Source organism: Palaemon carinicauda, chromosome 40 (genome assembly GCF_036898095.1).
Source record: "Palaemon carinicauda isolate YSFRI2023 chromosome 40, ASM3689809v2, whole genome shotgun sequence".
In the NCBI taxonomy this organism is placed as follows: Eukaryota; Metazoa; Arthropoda; class Malacostraca; order Decapoda; family Palaemonidae; genus Palaemon; species Palaemon carinicauda.
This window is the reverse complement of record NC_090764.1, coordinates 31898030-31918678: the sequence shown is the minus strand read 5'-3', so window position 1 is coordinate 31918678 and position 20649 is coordinate 31898030. Positions and strand designations below refer to the sequence as shown.

Genomic DNA, 20649 nt, shown 5'->3' with positions numbered 1-20649 from the left:
GGTCAACCGAAAGTTTCGGCAACCTCACCTTGCAAATATCATTCGCACAAACACGATAATGAATTTTCTCACTCATGATAATAAAGGAAAAAAAGACAAAAAACAAAAAGCAACACGATTGCCAAATCCCAACACAGTGTACTTCACCAAAAACGAAGTCCAAAAAGGCGATGAAGGGAAAGCGATCCGAAAAACTCTGAAAGGCGGACCAACGATGTTGTCGATCCGGCCGGTAGAGATAATCTGAGGAACAGAAAATGGGAATGATTCCAAGTACCACCCTGTAAGGGTTGTTAACCATCTAACCACACAACCACCACAAGGCGATTGCCGCGATTTTCGATTAAATTCTGCCGCAGTCAGAGACTCAGCTATATATATATAACTGCCAGGTAAGTTCTATTCATAAAATTATACAGTATTCAGTCTTGTCTGGGTGCACACATTCACAAAGACATTCAGGAGGTCATTTTGCAGGGAGTTAGCTATCCATAAAGGATGACATCACGCCTGAACATTAACCGAGTGATCTTGTCATTGTGTAGTCTACCTCTAACGACTAACGCCATGACCGAGTGCTATCGTACCCAAAGTTTGATGCTGATTCCATGCCTGTTAACAACGCTTCAGCGGATGTTAAGTGCATTGGCAATTTAACATATTTTAGGCCCAGATTCCAGCATTTCAATGGATCTACCCACTCCCTCAGATGTCCAACAATGACTAAAGCATTGCAGAGGCTTTATTAGTGCTAAATGTATTGCCAAAGGTAACTAAAGGTCTGATCCTTTACCAACAATCAATACATGTGAACTAAAGTGATGTTAACGTGAAAGAAAAGTGAGGTTGCACATATCTGTTATATGGAAAAGCATGTATAAATGGGCTTTTGTCACTGACTGCATGTCATTTGACAATATACTGTATGCACTAAATTACTGAATTTGTACTATATCTAGAAATCTACCTATGATCCCTATCAAAGTGCAAGTAGTATACAGTACAGTACAGGTATACCTCGACTTAGTTCATTTTGAGTCAAGTCTGTTTCAAATTTACGTTGGCTGTCAAAAATACATGGAAAAATAAAAATAAAGTTCCAAGTCATTTTGTTTGACTTTCCGTCTATCCACCACAAGTATCAAAGTCATATCACTGGGATAGCGTTAAAAGTCCACAAAACATGTTATTTTACTATAAAAAAGGAATCAAAGTATATAAAATAAATGTTCACATTAATCCTAGCAAATGAACTATGAAAACAGCTGCGTCTTTTTATAATAACTAGCGGTCTTTAAGAGCTTAACAGCAACATTTTCTGATCAACTATACCATTTAAAGCATTAACAGCACTTAAAATCATATTCTAAAATAATTAATGAAAATATATAAAAATCATGAAAAAATTTTGTATGCTTTTTTTTTAATTTCTAGTGCAACTTAATCAACAATTATACTTTTTTTTTTATTTATGGTTGTGATTGGCTGATCAAGAGTATTGCAAATAAAATTTTTTTCATCTCGGCATCAATTTGTTATGGAATATAGTTTTCATTTCATTTAATCTCTCTAAATTCGACTTGCCGTTTTTCGACTTGCCTCTCCTGGAACCAATTACCGACGTAAGGTGAGGTATACCTGTATATACATTAAATATATAATCTAACCTTAACTTGCATTTTGTAAATGCATCATCCATATTTTAATATTATATACGCAGTCGGGGGTTTATTAACATATTACATACATCATTTATATTATATTAACCCATTGTACTGTTTAAATGTACAAGTAACAAGTAAAACCAATAACATAGGTAGCCTACTGATAAGTACAATTTTATACAAATTGAAATTACTAGATGAATAATAGTAAACCAACAACAAATGAATACTCCGAAATACTGATTTAATCCCACCGATTTTTCTTATAAAATTAGTTTGGCGTGTTGGCAATAGGTGGACCTGATCAGGAACTGGGTATGCATGGGGTTTTAATAGGATTGTGTTCTAGTATTTTCTTTTTTGTCCATAGTGGGGTGCACACAAGCATTCAAGTTAACCTTAAAAGAGAACTCTCCTACCGAAGAGCAAGTTGCACTGTATGGCTCATGTTCACAAGTTCCTTCATAACTCAAAACTTCTTTTCAGCCAGTCATTTATTTAATAGTCCTGAGATCCAGCCTCAGAAGGGGTATGGTTGTGCATTACGCTGAACTGGTGTATTCTCCTAGTCAGAAATTAAAGCAGCCTTGTTATGCTTATGTTGAGGAGGATCAAAGGGATGGGGACCCAAGATGTGCCTTCTCCCCTTTCAAGAGGTGGGCAGCAGCTGGAAACTCTTCTACATAATGAGTTTGGAAAAGGGGATTAAGCCACTTCTTCCCTTCCCAATTAGTTAGTAATATGGCCTTATCAGGGGGGTGGGGGTGGCAAAGACACTGCTGAAAGAGAGAACCGGTCATTAGCTGCACAAACAGTAGTCGAGGTCTGGCTGTAGGGGGTTCACATCAGACACTGCTGGCAGCAGAAATAATCCTAGTGAGGACTCACCGAAGTCTCTCCTGTAGACTGAACATCCTCCAGGCCTAAAAAGTCCAAACATTTTTATGGGCAAAGACTTGGCTTGGTCATCATCAAGTTTGCTACAGTTTAGGATAGAGTTCACTGCCTCATGCAGCTAGCAGATATGGTATATCCGTCAAGTCTTCCTTCCTCACTGACCTACCATTGGGAAAGACTGAAAGCTGAAGGCTCGTGGGGTAGAATACCTGTGAGCGAAAGAGGAGTATCAGCCTTGAGGAAGCTTCCTTAGGTAAACAATCTCATTTGCCATTTCTACCCAATAAGGAGACCGCCATATTCTACCCAATGATTGGTTGATTTGAAGTTTTCTGGCATCCTGACAATATCGTTTATCCTAAAAAATGATTTAAAGAATATTCAATTAAAACCATAAAAGCAAAGATGTCATTATAAAAGTTAAATAGTTTTCAGAAGACCTGCATCTGAAATCTAAAAATGCTGCTAGCCAAGTACAACATGTCCAAGAATATTGGCAAGGATGAACCTGCCATCCTCACACTGAACCTCAAACAGATATCAGTTTCTTTCCATGCTATGAAAGTAGCATTCAGTCAACAAATGCTTCACTGTCAATGGTATCAAACAGTCATGGCAATATGGTAGGTATTGACCATTTAGCAGAAACTTGTGTGTCATTCGAGTGTGACCAATGCGAGATGACAAAGAGCAGTCTCACTTTCAGGGCATGTTATCCTTCCAAGGGGATATAAGATTGTTATTTCTCTCATTTTACTTTCAAATAAACTACCCCAATGTTGTTGCCAATTATAAATCAATTTATTAATGCTGGATAAACAATCATCACGCAGAATGGGATACCTTCTTGGTAGCAACTTGGCTGCAGCATTCTTTGCCAGTAAATCTGCCTTCTCATTTCCAGACACTCCTGTGTGTGCTGGAACCTAGCAAAATCAAACTAATACCTCTCATTCCAATAAAAAGCCATATTCTACCAAGCAGTCATGGCCCCCTATTAGAGGCACACAAGAAATGGAGATCTTTATTACTCCTACTCAAAGTTGCCACATTACTGGCCAGCAACCACAGGCATGACTGCATACCTGTACATTTTCACTTTCACCACAAACAACACAAAGACTAAAGAGAGAATACACACACTAAAGAGAGAAAGAAAATAAAAGTAGCCAAGTCAGGGTCACCTAGAGTACATCCATACTCCTTGGCGCATGAAGTCAAAAGTGCTTCTCTGTGCTCGTGGGGTGGGAAGGATTCCCAGCTACCCACCAATAAATACAGACGATGTACCTCGTAAATCTTAAGTTCCAGCTTCGCTGAAATCATACTCCAATTAAAAGACAAACGTTTTTATCTGTGTAAGAACAATTTGCACTTTATCCAAAGATTTAAAGTGGGATTTAAGCTTTTAAGTAGCTGAAATACTGTAGAACTTTAGTAAAGTTTTGAAAGGTCAAGCAAGCTTATGAGTTTAGCCAACATACATGAATCTGAAGATTTCCAACATTAATAACCATAAGATAAAATCTGTATCAACATTGCCTTTTTCATTTTACAGGTTTCAGAAATTTGGGCTTTATAAAATTAAATCCATATGACATGACTTTGGTTTCAAATTATCCATGCTATAATTTAGATCCAATTCCAAGCTATAATTTAGATCCAACATGTACTGCATGGTTATTTCATAGGAATTTTTTTAATAAGCTACAATACCAGATCACTAAGTTTAAAAAAAATCAAGTAAAGTTTGACCAAATATTTTAAACTTACAAATATTGTTGCCAATTATCCCTCAGAGTAGAGCAGTATGACAGGTCTGAAGAGAGTTTCTACATATAAACATAGCAACAGTCTCCATTACAATTTTTATACTTGTAGTATCACCAGAGCAGTACTTGATCCCAAGTTTGAAGTTTTACCTAGAAAAATGTTAAAAATGTAGGCAAGAAAAAAATACTCTGAAAAAATCCTACAACCAAACTATGCAAGCTACATTTATGTATTAATTGAATTTAAACAAGACTTTAAATGGACATCTAAACAAATTTCAACATACTATAAGCAATTTTCCAAACAATTCCATGTGAAAATTAAAAGCATAATAAAGTTTAAAGCTACTGTATTGCATAAACACTCAAAAACCCACCCAGAGTACCGCTACAAGTTATTGTAATTTCAAGTAGGGATTAAAGACCTGGAAATAAAAATTATATTTACCTTTTCATATGGCAGTAGTAATCTACTTTATAAAGGCAGTAAGTTACTCAGGATTAGTTTCTACTGCATTCAGACTGCTTTCCAAGTTATACTGTGGAATTTTACCTTGTGATCAAATTAGTAACTAATGGCAACCTCTTGGATAAATCCTTCCTGAAAGTAAAGGCATAATGTACTAAAGAAACCTTATAGCAAGGGGTAACTTGCCTAGCAGTCTGCAATTTTGGTGGTTTTCTTTGCAAGGCATGCATGAATAGGTTAAAACCTTGCAGATTAACTCTGTTAATTAATATAAAAATGCTACCTGTCAGTAGCTGAAACTTATACAGCAGTAGCACCTTAAAATACTGATGCACTTACAGACCACAACAAGAGTTCTACAAATTCCCAAAGGATTGGTTGCTGGACCTACATAATTTCAACCAAATGCTATCAGCAGCATTAACTTTAGTGTAACGTATCTCGAGATGTAAATACTAAAAATATTTAGATTTTTATTTTCTTATAGCTATAAAACCTGAATCATTTGAAAGGGGTAAGCCTTTGGCATGCACTTTATTACAACCAATATAAGAAAACTGGTGGGTGAGACAACAGTGCACAATTTCACCATTTTACCAACCTATTTCTCTGCCGGGTAGGTCAAGCATTACCAAGTCACTTGTCTTTGGTTAGGTCTTGGTAGAAGTTGGCCATACTAGGTAAACTTGGGAAAAATAAAATTAAAAAAAAATTGGTAGTTTGTCCTTAAGTGAATACAAACCCTTGACATTTTAAAGGGTAGTCTGACTTAGGTGGGAGGAAGTCCAAGCAAATTGGGTGTCTCTAACCCTTCACCCAAGAACAGAAAGCCAGGCTCTGACAAGAGGCAAGGACAAACCTAAGCTCTCAAGTGACAAATGCGAGTGACCGCAATGTTGCCGTACGAAAAATGACATCAGTATTGAAGTCACAATATATATTGTATATGCAATATAACATGGCTGTCAAACAAAAAATTATGACAATTCAGCAAAGTGCTCACCTGCTAAAGGGGCCATCCATACTAGGCTTTCATCAGCACAAGAGTCTGGTCCCCCGCCATAAAAAGGCAGGATCATCGTATCTACCTCAACTGTTGGGGTGCCACAACGAGGTCTAGAGAATATGTCTAGGGACCTTTGGGCACAGGTGCCACAACGAGGTCTAGAGAATATGTCTAGGGACCTTTGGGCACAGTCTTGCAAAGTGAGCAGTGGAGGACTGAGTACCTGTGATACAGAGTGGTTCTTACACAGAAGGCTATGGTTACATTAAGACAACCGATATTGTCAGCTCTAGAAGGAACGGTGGGAAGCTCTTCTGAAGATTTGTTAGCTTTAAATACAATCTTGCATAACTAACAGGAGATAGTGTTCTTGGTAACACTTTCCTTTCGACCGGTGCTGATGAACAGGTTGGATACACTAGGGTGGTAGGGCAACATCTTCTTTAAATAAAGAGCTGCCGCCTTATCAGGACACAGTAGTAAATTGTCTAAATCAGTCGCTGTCTTAGGTGATGAAATGGAGTACAGTGAACCCTCGCTACTTCGCGGTTCGACCATCGCGGATTCACCACTTCGCGGATTTTTTCCATAACCCATATATATACAGTAATATATATATATATATGTATGCATGTATTTATGTATATATGTAGGTATGTATATGTGTATACATATAAATATATATATATACACACACACACACACACATATATATATATATATATATATATATATATATATATATATATATATATATATATACTGTATACATATATATATATATATATACTGTATACATATATATATATATATATATATATATATATATATATATATATATATATATATATATATATATATATATCTATATATCTAAAGTAGGAAGATGTGATGTAGTTCTAAGGGAAAAGTATGGGAAATATGTCTGGGTAATAAGCAAAGCTCTACCTCCAGTTTGTTTCTACATTATGATCAGAGATAAATGTAAACAAAATATTGGTTGCCATTTTTTATCGTGCTTTTTAGCATGTTTAGGAAATGCATGATATAAAATCACCTTTAATATTTGTGCCTGTTTTAGTTTAGGGTACTGTAGTACATGCATTAAGTGTTCTGTACATTAAAGGGTAGTTTGTTAACAGTACTACGTACAAGGGAAGGTTTTAAAAGTCTGAATATACATGTTGAATAAATAGGTAAATATGGTGTCACTACTTCGCGGATTTTCACCTATCGCGGCCGCGACTGGAACCTATCTACCGCGATAAACGAGGGTTCACTGTAGTCAAATGTGTTATCACAAACGGATGGATTCTCTCTCTTGACTATGACTTCAAGTACAAAGGAGAATGGCGGGTCTTTCCAACCCTCGAAGCAAGATACAAGATGGTTCACTTACCCGCTCTGATGATGCTAAAGCAAGGAAAACTGTTTTCAATGTCAGGTTTCAATCCGTATCTTTACAGTGCGGTTTGAAAGGTACCATCTTCTGATATCTTAAAACCTTGAATCACACTCCGAGATGGGGTCTAATTTCCCAGAGGATAGGACAGTTTGAAACTTTATCAATGCTCAGAGTTCCTTCGATGGGGAGAGGTCAACTCCCCTAAGTTTAAACATCTGGCCGAGGGCCGAGCGATAACTTCACAGTAACAGAAGTTTCTCCTAATGTAAAAAAACTGTAGTATGCATATTATCATCATTATTATTATAATAGCTAAGCTACAACCCTTGTATAAAAAGCAGAATGCTATAAGCCTAGGAGTTCCAACAGGTAAAATAGCCCAGTGAGGAAAGGAAACAAGGAAAAATCAAATATTTTAAGAACAGTAACATTAAAATCAATATCTCCTATAAAAACTATATAAACCTTAACAAAACAAGAGGAAAAGTGGCTTTGAGGCAGTAATACTTTCTCCACAACACCAGTTACTGCACAAAACTAGGATCACATTGCTCAGCAGACTGCTGCAAAGGACTTGTGCAGGTATCCAGAGAGCTGTTTTTCGGTTGGTCTCAGAAAGTCCTTCTTTCAGAAATGCTGGATAACCTCCAGCCGTAAAGAGAGAATGAACTTTTTTATGTGAGGTTGTTGAAGATTCGGACAGTTTGGAAGTTCTATTGGAGATTTTATAAGTAGATCTAGAAGATCAGGGTACCACTCCAATAGCAGTCATCTTGTTACTACGAGAATTACTCAAATTCTGTGATGCCCTTAACTTTGTCTTGGACCTAGCAGAACTGGGGAGAAAGACATTGAAGTCCATCCTGCCCCAGGGGTATTGGAAAGCATCCTTCATTGCTGCTGCTAGGTCCAGGACTGGTGAACAATACACAGCTAATTTGTGGATCAGGGGAGTGGAAAACATGTCTATGATCGAAGTTTTACCTAGTACAGTATATGAGTGTGGTCTATGGAAAACTAACACCTCGCTGATTTATACAAAGTGAGCATACTAGCAGCCTAAGCAATGCAGTGTAATAGAGGTTGTTGTATGAACACCTTCCGAGTTCATATAGGAAAACAAGACTTATCCCATTGCTCCCTCGCAGAAAGCGATGAGGACGTCGACAGTATAGAAATTTTATAACTTATACTAGGCTACACAAGGGAAGTGATAATTACCTGCAGAGGTTGAAGCCAGCTTGCAGAGGGACCCATGATGCTGTACCCCTAGGGAGGGGAAGATGAAGAAAGGAAAGCCAGACATTCTTCTCATTCATCCCAGTCTTAACCCGGGTAACCAATGACCTCAACCAACTGCTACTTGTCCATCAAGGATCCTGAGGTATCTTAAACCACTTGTTGAGCAGCCACCACAGGACCGATAGCAAACGTATCGAGTCTCCTGTGGGACACGTCTTAAATAATGGACTACACAAAACTCTGGTCGTTTGAGAGGAGGTTCCAGGTAACTCCTAAGAAAGTGTTTCGAGGTAAGTCTCTGTGTTGGAACAAAATGGGCTGTGAAAGTGGTCTATCTCTTCCACACACCCGCTTGAACTTGTAACACTGAAAAGTTGCATTTGAATGCCAGGGAAGTGCCGATTCCCGACATCATTGGCTCTAGGTCGACAAGCCTGAGGAGGATCTGGAGGCAAGGCTCTATCAATTACTTAGTGAACACAGGAGGAAACTGTGTTTTTGGTAATGCTCCTCTTTACTCTCCCTGAGCTAACAAACAGAGGTTTAGTCTGGGCCGTGTTGGTGCAGTGCGTTAAGATAGTATCTCAAACTCTTCACTGAGCATAGTAACAACTGATCTGGGTCATTGGTTACGGAACGAGACACTCAATCTGAAAGGGCCCGAATCCATGGTCCAGCACCCCTGGATTTTGAGTCTTAGCAATAAACTCCGTGATGAAGTCGAGTGTCACTTCCCCCCATCCCCTCGAATGGGCAATGTCATAAGAGAGGCCATGAAGTTCACAGACTCCCTTTGCCGAGGCTTAAGTGAGCAAGAACCCCATCTTCAAAGTGGGATTTTGGTCAGTTGCATGGCGTAATGGTTTGTAGGGAGGTTCTTTTAAGGATCTAAGATGCGAACCACGTTCCAAGGAGGAGGCCTAATCTCTGACTGGGGGCAAGTGATCTCGTAACTCTGTATGAGTAAAAAAAAGCTCCAGTGAAGAGGATATATTCACTTCTTTCTTTCAGGTTAAAGGCTGGGCTTCAGACTGAGCAATAGCCTTTTACCAGAGAGACCGAAAAGAGCTTTTCTTTCCGAAGGTATACAAGGAACTCTGCTATCACTGGAGTAGTAGAATAGTGGCATCGAATGGAGAGATTCTTTCCACGACACCAACAATAGAATAATCTCCATTTTGTTTGGTAGACCGAGGCTGAGGACTTACGCAAGTATCCGGATGAGATGCTGGATAATCTCCATGCCTTAAGTCAAAGCGACTGCACGGTCTTCTGGAAGATGTTCGCATGTGGTTGTTTGAGTATATCTGGTCGTGGAGGGAGTTCTCTCAGTAGATCTACTAGAAGTTACAGGAGGTCCAGAAACCACTGCATGATGCCATAGTGGAGCTACAAGGGTCATCATTAGATCTTTGGACACTGGTTTAGTTAACCAGTCTTCTCTTCAGACATAACTGGGGAAAGGCGTACACATCAATGTTGTCCCACCGTTGTTGGAATGAATTTTGCCATATTGCTTGAGGATCCGGGACTGGAAAACAGTACAGAGGAAGCTTGCTGTTCAGAGATGAGCTCAGCTGCCAAGAGGGAAGCCTTCAGAGAGGAGAGGGTTTGAGTCAGTACACCCTTCGTTTGGGACTATCGAAGGGTCGAGGGTCATGGTAGAATGGGGTTCCCCTTCAATCTCGTAATACTTAATTTGTAGAGCAAAAGGAAGTGTAAAGGACCGAGAGGAGTAACCTGCCCTCAAGGAACTACAAGTTTCAGCTATCTGAGCGATATCTTTCCTTTTGGCGGCTGTCAAACCCTTGGACCAGGGCAGAGCTGCACTGTACCTGGAAGGCGTCTCTAATATCTCGTCGAGAACCATAGTTCAGACTGACCACCTTAGGAAGATTCTCATCCTCCAGACTCGCATCCAGAGTCTAGGGTAGGTCAGAATCATCAACTGAATCGCTGGGAGGACCTGCCTGAGGGGGACTGTCTCTTTGCCTCAGCCATTCTAGCTTTCCGTGCCGCAGCATTCTTGGGTTTTTTCTTAGTGTCCTTTGATTCCCTACGTACAGGATGTTCCTCCTGTTTCAGGAGGGGAACCTGCTAGGTTTTGGAGGCACTAGACGAAGCCTTGGCAGCAAAAGCTGAAGGCTCCTCCCCTGGAGGAGGTACAGAAACTGGACGTATGTCCGGAAGTACTATTTCAATTTCTTGAGGGTTAAAGGGATGGATCGTGATCTCCCTAGGCGAGCCTATGTCCGTACTCGTCCTAGGACGGACGATGTGGGCGTGAGGCGGTGTTATGCCTCTCATCCTCTTTTCTGTTAGTGATGACCTCCTTTACCTTCACTGGCATAAAAGGTAACTTGACCATATAAGAGTCAGATGGAATAGGACTTTCAGCACACGATAGGGGTGGAGGTGATCTACGTACTTTGTCTGCCGTCGACTTCCTTCTAGGGTCCCGACTCCCAACCGACTAACTCGACGACGGTTCTAAGGGATCCTAGAGGTTGCCCTGACTGGAACAGTCGGAGGTTATGACTGTAGAGGAGCCATGTCCAGAGACTTCAGGAGGGTGGAGATGAACGTATTCACCCATGGAGGAAGCTCTGATCCTCTAGGTAAACCCAGGAATTGCCTAGGAGTCTCTCCTTTGGGTGGAACTCTAGTAGGAGCTCCAGTCGGCGGAGGTGATAACCTCTGAGGCAGAGGAACGCGTTCCTTCATACGCGAAGGAAGGTCTGGACTACAGTGAACCCTCGTTTATCGCGGTAGATAGGTTCCAGACTCGGCCGCGATAGGTGAAAATCCGCGAAGCAGTGACACCATATTTACCTATTTATTAACATGCATATTCAGACTTTTAAAACCTTCCCTTGTACGTAGTACTGTTAACAAACTAACCTTTAATGTACAGAACACTTTATGCATGTACTAAAGTACCCTAAACTAAAACAGGCACAAATATTAAAGGCGATTTTATATCATGTGTTTCCTAAACACGCCAAAAAGCACGATAAAAAATGGCAACCAATGTTTTGTTTACATTTATCTCTGATCATAATGAAGAAACAAACACATTTACACATCTGTGTATAGGTTAGTTTTTGCATCGATTATATTGATTATTCAGTACAGTATGTTGATTTTGTTATTACCAATGTTTTACTTAATTTTTCTTAGGACTTCCAAATGAAATGTTTTTCTTTATGACGCCGCTTGAAACGACGGCGTAATAAAGTACGCTCAGTAAACAAACGAAGGCATTTAACGTGCATGATGAAAGTGATAAATAATGATATTTCAGTAAAAGCTTTTAGAAAATATGTTATTACAAATATTATTTACCGTATCTATATAAAATCATACATACATAGCAAAGCAGGAAAACAATTTACGAGAGAGAGAGAGAGAGAGAGAGAGAGAGAGAGAGAGAGAGAGAGAGAGAGAGAGAGAGAGAGAGAGAGAGAGAGAGAGAGAGAGAGTTGTTTTACGTACGTAAATGTAAATTTCAAACAAAAAAAAATAGCCCCATTTCATATAAAATAGGTTATTACAAATATTTTACTTTATCATATTACAGTAGTCTGTATAATACTGTAAAGTTCAGTACAGTATGTTGTTGTTATAGTCGTGGCGATGAAATTCTCACGAAACAAAAACACGGCATTCAATTACAACAGCTAATCTCTCTCTCTCTCTCTCTCTCTCTCTCTCTCTCTCTCTCTCTCTCTTCGTGTTATACAATACTTACATATAGATGAAGAAACTAAAATTAGTTTTCTTAGTGTCAATTAAATACGAAATGAAAAAATTATGCCGAGTTTACATCCATTTCAATCATTGCTAAAAATACGGCATCCGATTTCATCAGCAAACCACTATTTTTAGGGAAACATCATTTTATTCTAGAAAATTGTTACTCTTTAAATAGTTAATTGCACATTAAGAAAGCATGTACTTTTGTTTTTAAATTTCGGGTGTGTTTTAAAAATCGAGTATTGTTGACTTCTTTTTGTTTTACTTTTGGCTGTGATTAGATCAGCTGACGTGTAGCTGCCGCTCTTGAGAGTGTACGAATACACTAACAAAGTATCGTTTATACCATTTCTTAACTTATTCAAACCGTCTACAGTATACAGTTGATATTACATAAGCACCAATGTGTTATAACCTATAAAATTTTTTTGTTTATTACATTTAAAACAACACACACTCACTCACTCTCTCTCTCTCTCTCTCTCTCTCTCTCTCTCTCTCTCTCTGTGGGCTACTTTTCACTACCTCCCATTCCTTACCTCTCTCTATCTCTAACAAATGATATCTTTGTTGCTCTTCAAAGTTTCATTTATATTGAAAATTAATCATGATTCAATTTTCCTTACTTTCTCCTATCTCGCACCATCGGTCACATCGCGGTATTTTCGAAATTTCCGGAAAATCCGCGATATATGTATATACATGCATTATGAAAAAAATCCGCGAAGTGGTGAATCCGCGATGGTCGAACCGCGAAGTAGCGAGAGTTCACTGTAATAGGTACGTTCGCGAACCTATTAGGAGGCTCCTTGAACCCCTCTGGAAAGGGTGTCGGTCTTCTGCTAAAGGTGGAAGAAACTGAGGGTCGAGGTGAAGGTGTTAGTACCGCACTTGCTTGCGGTTCCGACATCTGCTCGTGAATTGCTCGCAGAAATAATCCATTTGCTCGTGAAATCACAAGATTCACGCGCAAAATCGAGAGTTTCAGACATCAACGGACGCGATTCATGAGCAGAAGTGCTCGCAATGGGAGCACTAAGAACCACACAGGAAGAGGAATGTCTAACACCTTCCTGCTGTCCCATGGAAATACCTAGGTCCGACAAAGTCAGCAGAGGCGGCTTCTGAGTAGGAACTACTCTAGATGGGTAACGTGTCACAGTGGGAAGTATTTATGTGGCGCTTTGCTGAGACTCCCTAGTCTGTGAAAGGTACTGGAGGTTTAGGTGAACACCTGTTTGAGGCACGGTCATACTCATTATCAAGTCCTGTCTGAGGTCATTTGGAAGAAGTTCTGGTTTAGAGGTTATTTGCTGATGGACTGTGTGTACGCCTAACTCTATCTCTAGACGAGGAACGTCTAAGACCTTGGACGTGAAAGCGCAGCTCGTGATCGTGAAAGAGATGTTCATGAATGGGAGTGTTTAGCTCTCGTTCAAGAACAGCACGAACATCACGAACAAGAGCATCAGCCTTGCGAATGTGAACGTCGCTCTCGTAAACGGTACCCTTGGGAGCGTGAACGCCACCCTCGTGAATAGGAGCTTCGTCCTCGCGAGCGCTGCCCTCGTGAACAGGTGCATCATCGCAGTGCGAGCGCTCCCCTCAAGAACAGGAGCATTGTCCTCATGAGTGCGAGGGCTGCCCTCATGAATAGGAGCATCTCCCTCGAGAGCGCCGTTCTCGTGATCCAGATTGCAAAGATCTAGAACACAAGCGTCTGGATCTAGATCTAGACTTTGCTTGTCCTCTTGAAGAGGAATGCCTCCGAGGAGAGCGTTGAGACCTGCGGTTTCGTGAGTGCGAGTGCCTTCTATAAGAAAAGCACTTTGATTGTGATGATCTGCGATCCGTTAGATCTTCCGATCGTTGCAAACAGAGATCAGCTGAAGAGTGTCCAGAAGGGAGAGGCGATAATTATGCTCGTCCTTTAGCGCTGCTGGTGGTAGGAGCGCTAGTCCCCAGAAAATCTACACCTGCAACCTGTGGGTTCCTGTGGGGAGAAACAAAGGGTTGAAGATTAGGGGACGACAAGGTCCCAGGATGGAGAGAGGGTTCGTCGTCAGCAGGGGGCCATTGAAGAAGTGAACGCAAGCTATCACTTCGCCTACGGGTGGAAGGACCAGAAGGCGAAAAATAGACCTCGCACAGTTCCAGAGCGTGAGATGTCGATGGCTCCAGAGAAGAGTCCTTTCTGGCACCACGCTGAAGACGACACAGCAGCAAATCTGAAAGGGAGAATGGCTCGCCAGCGGCTGGTGGAGAAGTTGCTCCTCTAGGGGAAGCAACAACCGCCCCACCAGTACCCGGGGGTTGCCAAGGAGTTAGTCAGGCTGCGCTCTACTCTACCATCCCTTGAAAGTGCGTGAGCGAGGACATTTAGAAAGATTTGGGGGTGAATAAAGAAGAAGACCGCACTTTCTTCGCACCTGAGGGAGAAAGATCGCGCTTTGCCTTCTTCCTGCGCTGCCCAAATTTCTCCTATGGGGAGGCAGACCACTCCCTACACTTTGCGCAAGACGAACCCTGCTCAAAGCAATGCCCTCTGTACGGACACAAGGAGTGCGGGTCGGTCTTCAACGAAGACATCAAAAGTACCACACCCGGCACCCTCGCGCTCTGGACACGTTCGCATGAAGGTGATTGTAGAAAGAACACTTACACCTGAAAAAGAGAAAGCAAAATCAAAAGTTCAATGACAGTTAGGGAGAGAGAGGACACGTCCGATCTCAAACAAGCCAAAAGAAAAAGTGATGTCTCTCACTGCTGTGAAAGTATACTGTATACAGTATAGAGGCGGCTGGTGACCCCCCCCCCCCCCCCAGCCCTAGCCCACCGGCTCAAGCAGGGTTGCCACCTCACAATTAAAGTCTAATGGCTACCTTCTAGCTACGCTGAAAGATAATTCACATAAATAACAGAATGTTTGTTAGTATGGAAACAAACCTCTATTAAAAAAGTTACAGATTTTAATAAAAAATACAAGTTTTGCTCCTCTTGTCATAGCACATCATCGGAAGCCTAGTCCTTGGAACAGATGCTGGAGCGCAAAGCTACTACTCGCCCCTTTATTAAGTGTGTATTCAACCTTTAGTTTGTATAATTAATAACGAACGGCAAAATACTAGCCTACAGGGCTAATGCACGTAACGAAACAGTCACTTGCCAGAACATAGGAGCAGCGGGATAATCTTTCATCATGAGTGAAGCGAGCATATGACAAAAGCAAAACCAATAAATTATTAGCTAAATGAAGTAAGAAGGTATTTGTAAAACGAGCACTGCTATGAAGTACGAGCGACGCCATTAAAAATGAAAAGTCCTGGCAAACAAAAGCTCAGTGTTTTGACAGTGTCACATTACTAATTGCGGTAACTTCTTTTTGTTACGATGACAGAAAACTTACAAACAGTTAATTTAAATAACAATTAGACAATTACACTATATTTCAATGTATTTAGAACCTCATTAATGAAGGTACCTAGTGCAATACCCTAGTTTTTCAGTTCTGGTTGGTTTATAGACCCACCATAATTCAAAACTATGGATTTCCACCAAGAATCATTGTTAAAAACATCCAAAACACAACAAAATACATTTCAGACCAGTCTTATTTTCTACAAACTGTTCATTGTACCATTCTATAATTTTACCAGCAACAACCATGTGAATAATTATTTTAATTTTAAAATTTTCATTTTGCTGCTACTATGTTCAATTATTTTTCTAACAAAAACAGTGATTACCATTCATTATACAATATTCTGCATATATAATTTTTTATTGGGTTGGTTGCTATTTGATTGATGTAATACAGTTTACATACAAAATTTTCATTTAAATATTAGCCATTTTAGGTATATGCTCATACTTTTAAGAAAATCTTGGGGGAGATGCAAGATTATAATGAAAGTAAATCTATATTCCTCACTCATAAACTACAGTGCCACATGCAATCAGTCTGTATCTGGCTCTCGTACAAGACGCGACTTTCCAGTAATATTCATCACCAAACATTGAGTATCATTCCAATCTTGCAATCCTATACATCCTACAGTCGAGGACATTGAATACTGTACTAAACAATTATACCCAACAAACCAATGAAACTGGCCATGTAAGAAGCAATTATACCATCACCACAAAACAGCCATTTGAAATACCAAAGGAAATAACCTTGATAGGTAAAGGGTTACCAAATACAGTAGAACCTCGGTTTACGAACGACTCCGCTTACGAATTTTTCGGTTAACGAAGTGACTTTCTCTGAAAAATTCGTCTCGGTTAACGAATATTGTATCGGTTAACGAATTTAAATTTCCCTCCCACGCGCCGTTTTTTGTGGAAAAGTGTTAACGCCGCGCTTCCTGATCGCATTTTTCATGGAAATAACTTAACGACAGCATCTCACAATGGAGTCACGTGACTCCTCCCACGCATACCTACCACCCCCTAATCCCCTTTATTACCCCCTTCACTCGTTCATTATCTCAGTATCCGCCGTCTCGATAGCATACATACTTAGTGAATTCGTGGACGATTTCTTTGTGATTTTTACACGTGGTTTGTGATTTGTTTTATTTTCATTCATTTGTGATTACAGTACTGTACTGTGTATTATTGTGATAGACAATGGCTCCTAAGATGTCGAAGAAGGAAAGCAGTAAGAAGAAGCTGATGATAACGATCGAGATGAAGAAGGAGATCATCGAGAAGCATGACCAAGGCATGCGTGTGAAAGACATTGCTAGTTTTTTCAATCGCTCGCAGTCGACGATATGCACAATATTAAAGAAAAAAGAAGAAATAAAGGCCGCTAAAGTAGCTAAAGGTGTATCGTCGTTGTCAAAACAACGGCCACCTATTCTTGATGACGTAGAAAATTTATTAATGGTGTGGTTAAATGAAAAGCAGCTCGCAGGAGATTCAGTAAATGAGAACATGATTTGCGAGAAGGCAAGAACCATTTACGAGGACTTGGTGAGAAGTGAGCCAGGCACATCAGCAGAAAAACAAAGTTTTAAGGCAAGCCGTGGTTGGTTTGAAAAATTCAAGAAGAGAACGGGTATCCATAGTGTTGTTCGGCATGGCGAGGGGGCCAGCGCCGATACGAAGGCAGCAGAGTCTTTTGTGAAAGAGTTCAAAAGTCTCGTGGACTCCGAGGACTACGTTTCCCAACAGGTGTCTAATTGCGATGAGACAGGCCTCTTTTGGAAGAAAATGCCCAGGAGGACCTATATCACGGCAGAAGAAAAGGCCCTTCCTGGCCATAAGCCCATGAAAGACCGTCTAACCCTGCTGTTCTGTTCCAACGCCAGTGGGGATTGCAAAATTAAACCTCTCCTGGTGTATCACTCGGAGAATCCACGAGCCTTCAAGAAGAACAATGTGCAGAAGAAAAAGTTGCACGTCATGTGGCGTTCTAATACGAAGGCTTGGGTGACAAGGATCTTCTTCGTTGAGTGGATGAACAAGGTTTTTGGTCCCGAAGTCAAGAGATACCTCCTGGAGAAGGACCTCCCACTCAAAGCCTTGCTGTTAATGGACAATGCTCCTGCCCATCCTCCAGCCATTGAAGAGGACATAGCGGAGGAATATAAGTTCATTAAGGTGAAGTTCCTACCCCCCAACACCACTCCAATACTCCAGCCCATGGATCAGCAAGTGATCTCAAATTTTAAAAAACTTTATACCAAAGCTATGTTCCAGCGCTGCTTTGAAGTAACAGAGGGCACCAACCTTACCCTCAGAGAGTTTTGGAAGGATCACTACTCCATCTACAACTGCCTGACTTTAATTGATAAAGCCTGGCAAGGAGTCACCAGGAGAACCCTCAATTCCGCCTGGAAGAAACTGTGGCCCGACGCCGTTGCAGAACGGGATTTTGAGGGGTTCGAACCCAACCAGGAGGAAGCAGTTGACGAGGATATTGTGTCCTTGGGCAAGGCAATGGGGCTGGAGGTGGACACGGATGACATCGACGACCTCCTGCAGGAGCATAAGGAGCAGCTGACCACCGAGGAGCTGAAGGACCTGCACGAGCAGCAGCAAAGAGAGGTAATAGAGGAAATCTCATCTGAGGAGGAGGGAGGCACTGCAAAATCACTGTCTTCGAGTGAGATAAAAGATTTTTTAAAGAAGTGGGAAGACGTGAAAAGTTTTCTTGAGGAAAATGTCCCGAATAAGGCTGAAACAGACCGTGCAATAAATTTATTAGTCGATAATGGGGTGGGTCACTTCTATAAAATTTTAAAGAACAGACAAAAGCAGGTGTCTATTGAAAAATATCTTGTGAAGGGGGAGAAAAGAACTGTGAAAGACGACGACCAAGAGTCTCGCAAACGCAAAACCAGTGATAGTGAACGCTATTCTCGCGAGAGAACTCCAGTCAACGTTCCTGAAGTTCTCATGGAGGGAGATTCTCCCTCCAAGCAGTAACCCCCTCCTCCTCCTTCCCCTCCTCTCGTCTCCATCAAGCCAGCAGCGACACTCCTCTAAGGTAAAGTTCAGGTTTACTGTGCATGCATATCCATATTTTCATTATTAAATGACTGCAATATTTTAATAATTTTGTGTAGAGTACTGTATGTGTAAGGAAAAATTTGTGAAAATTGGTTTTTGTAGATGGGTTGAACTAATTATTTCGATTTTATAACATTCTTATGGGGAAATTCGTTTCGCGATACGAATTTTTCGGTCTAAGAGTTCGCATTAGGAACGAATTAAATTCGTAAACCGAGGTTCTACTTTAAAAAAACACCCATCAGTTTACAGAAACTTTAAATTTAAACAAGACAGGAAACCTTAGTCCATTCACACATGAAAAATTGTTTAAAAATTCTTACCAAATCTAAAACACACTCCTGCTTCGACAGTGCATCTATGCTAATCTTTCTAACAAAAAAAAAAAAAAAAAAAAAAAAAAAAAAAAAGGGGGGCAAAATTAGCACCTTTATGGTAACCAAATACTTTGTCAACTACAAAAAGCTTATTAGTAGCTCTACGTTATGAAAATATCGATTGCTCACATGCCAAATTAAACGGAAATTTTTGGGCTTAGGCCATGTCGTCGTGATGGAAGTTCCTTCGAAGGTAGCTTCCTAGGTATATTTGACCTACAGTGATATATCCCAGAGAATTTACCAAAGGTATCCAGAATTCTAACTCCTGGAGCGAATATCCCTTAAAATTTTACGCAGGGATATCGTGTAATATCAGAGAACGTATTCTTGACAAGTCTCAAGGCTATCTACGCCCCCAATAGAGCTTTCACTTCGAGGGGAAAGAGAGGCAAGAATAAGGTGAGTCGTTACAGAGACATCGCTCTCGACGCTCCCTACTGCTCTGCAAATAGTGCACCAATCCGCCACCGCGAGGCGCCACCATCATTCTTTCTATCGTAGCTTCGCTTGACCGGTGTTTTCCCTGTTCTCTCGTGCTATTTTGGATTGTTTTGGACGCTATGATGTCTTCCCCAGCCTCATCAGCTTCTGGAAAGTTAAGTAGTATCTTTATCTTGTGTAAATGTAAGCTCTTGCCAGTTTTGCTTTTCGATTAAGATCGTAATTAACGTAACAAGAGCTGTTGCCAGCCGGATGGCGTCACAGACGCGGTCGTTCTTTCTGTTCATTTAGTTAGCCAGAACAACCCTTTCCCGGTATTTTTACACTTTAATAACTTTAGCTATTTAGATATTTAGCTAGGGATTCTTATATTATGTCATTGTTGTCGTGGATTTGGCTATTTATGTTCGAGCCTCACGAGTGCTAGGCTTCCTAGCCTAGGCACCTACACACTTCATGCATGATATAACCTTCCTGGTAAAGTTTTATAGAAGCACATGCAATATTTTACACATTTATGATATTAATTATGCTTTCCTCTTCCAAGATAGTATACAGAGTTTCGGTGAACGATTCTCAATGCTCCTAGGCTACTAGCCTAGGGGCTTTAGTATACTTTCATACATGTCCCCATTGCTCTTGTATTGCCTTTTAAGGGGAGACAGACACTTCCTATACCTTTTAAGCTGATACCAATCTCCTAGGAGATTTAAGAGCAATTCCCCTTCCCTCTGATTAGCCTAGGCTTTTCTCAGTTTTCTTTGCTGTGAACAGAGTTCTGGCAAAGTTTTACTGAGACGTTCCATTTTCTTTCTCCTAACCACTGAGTCGGTTTTGAGTTTAGGACAGGACATCAGAGTATCAGTCTGTGTTAGGCATCTCCCTGTCTTGGTGAAATGATTTCCCATGTCAGGTTAAGCTGCTCTTTCAGGAGGCTAGACCTCCCTAGGCCATACTTTGGGGGTCTTTGTATGACAATTCCCCCTTCCCTGGCCTAGCAGACAGTCCTGTGCTGGTAGACCCAAGTCCGAAGAAAGGATTTCTTCACTGCCTAGGGTCTCCAATACGAGATTCTGCTCTCGCCGGATGGCGTCA

At 40.7% G+C, this 20649-nt stretch overlaps 1 long non-coding RNA gene across 1 annotated transcript in view; it reads right to left on the bottom strand.

Annotated features, from left to right (window-relative positions):
- Positions 1-20649, bottom strand: part of LOC137632007 (uncharacterized) — a 51873-nt gene that overhangs the window by 21541 nt on the left and 9683 nt on the right. The window contains exons 2-3 of the long non-coding RNA XR_011041994.1: positions 4782-4934; positions 4335-4483 (exon numbers count right to left, since the gene is read on the bottom strand). This is a non-coding gene — a long non-coding RNA (uncharacterized lncRNA). The remainder of the gene's footprint in view (positions 1-4334; positions 4484-4781; positions 4935-20649) is intronic.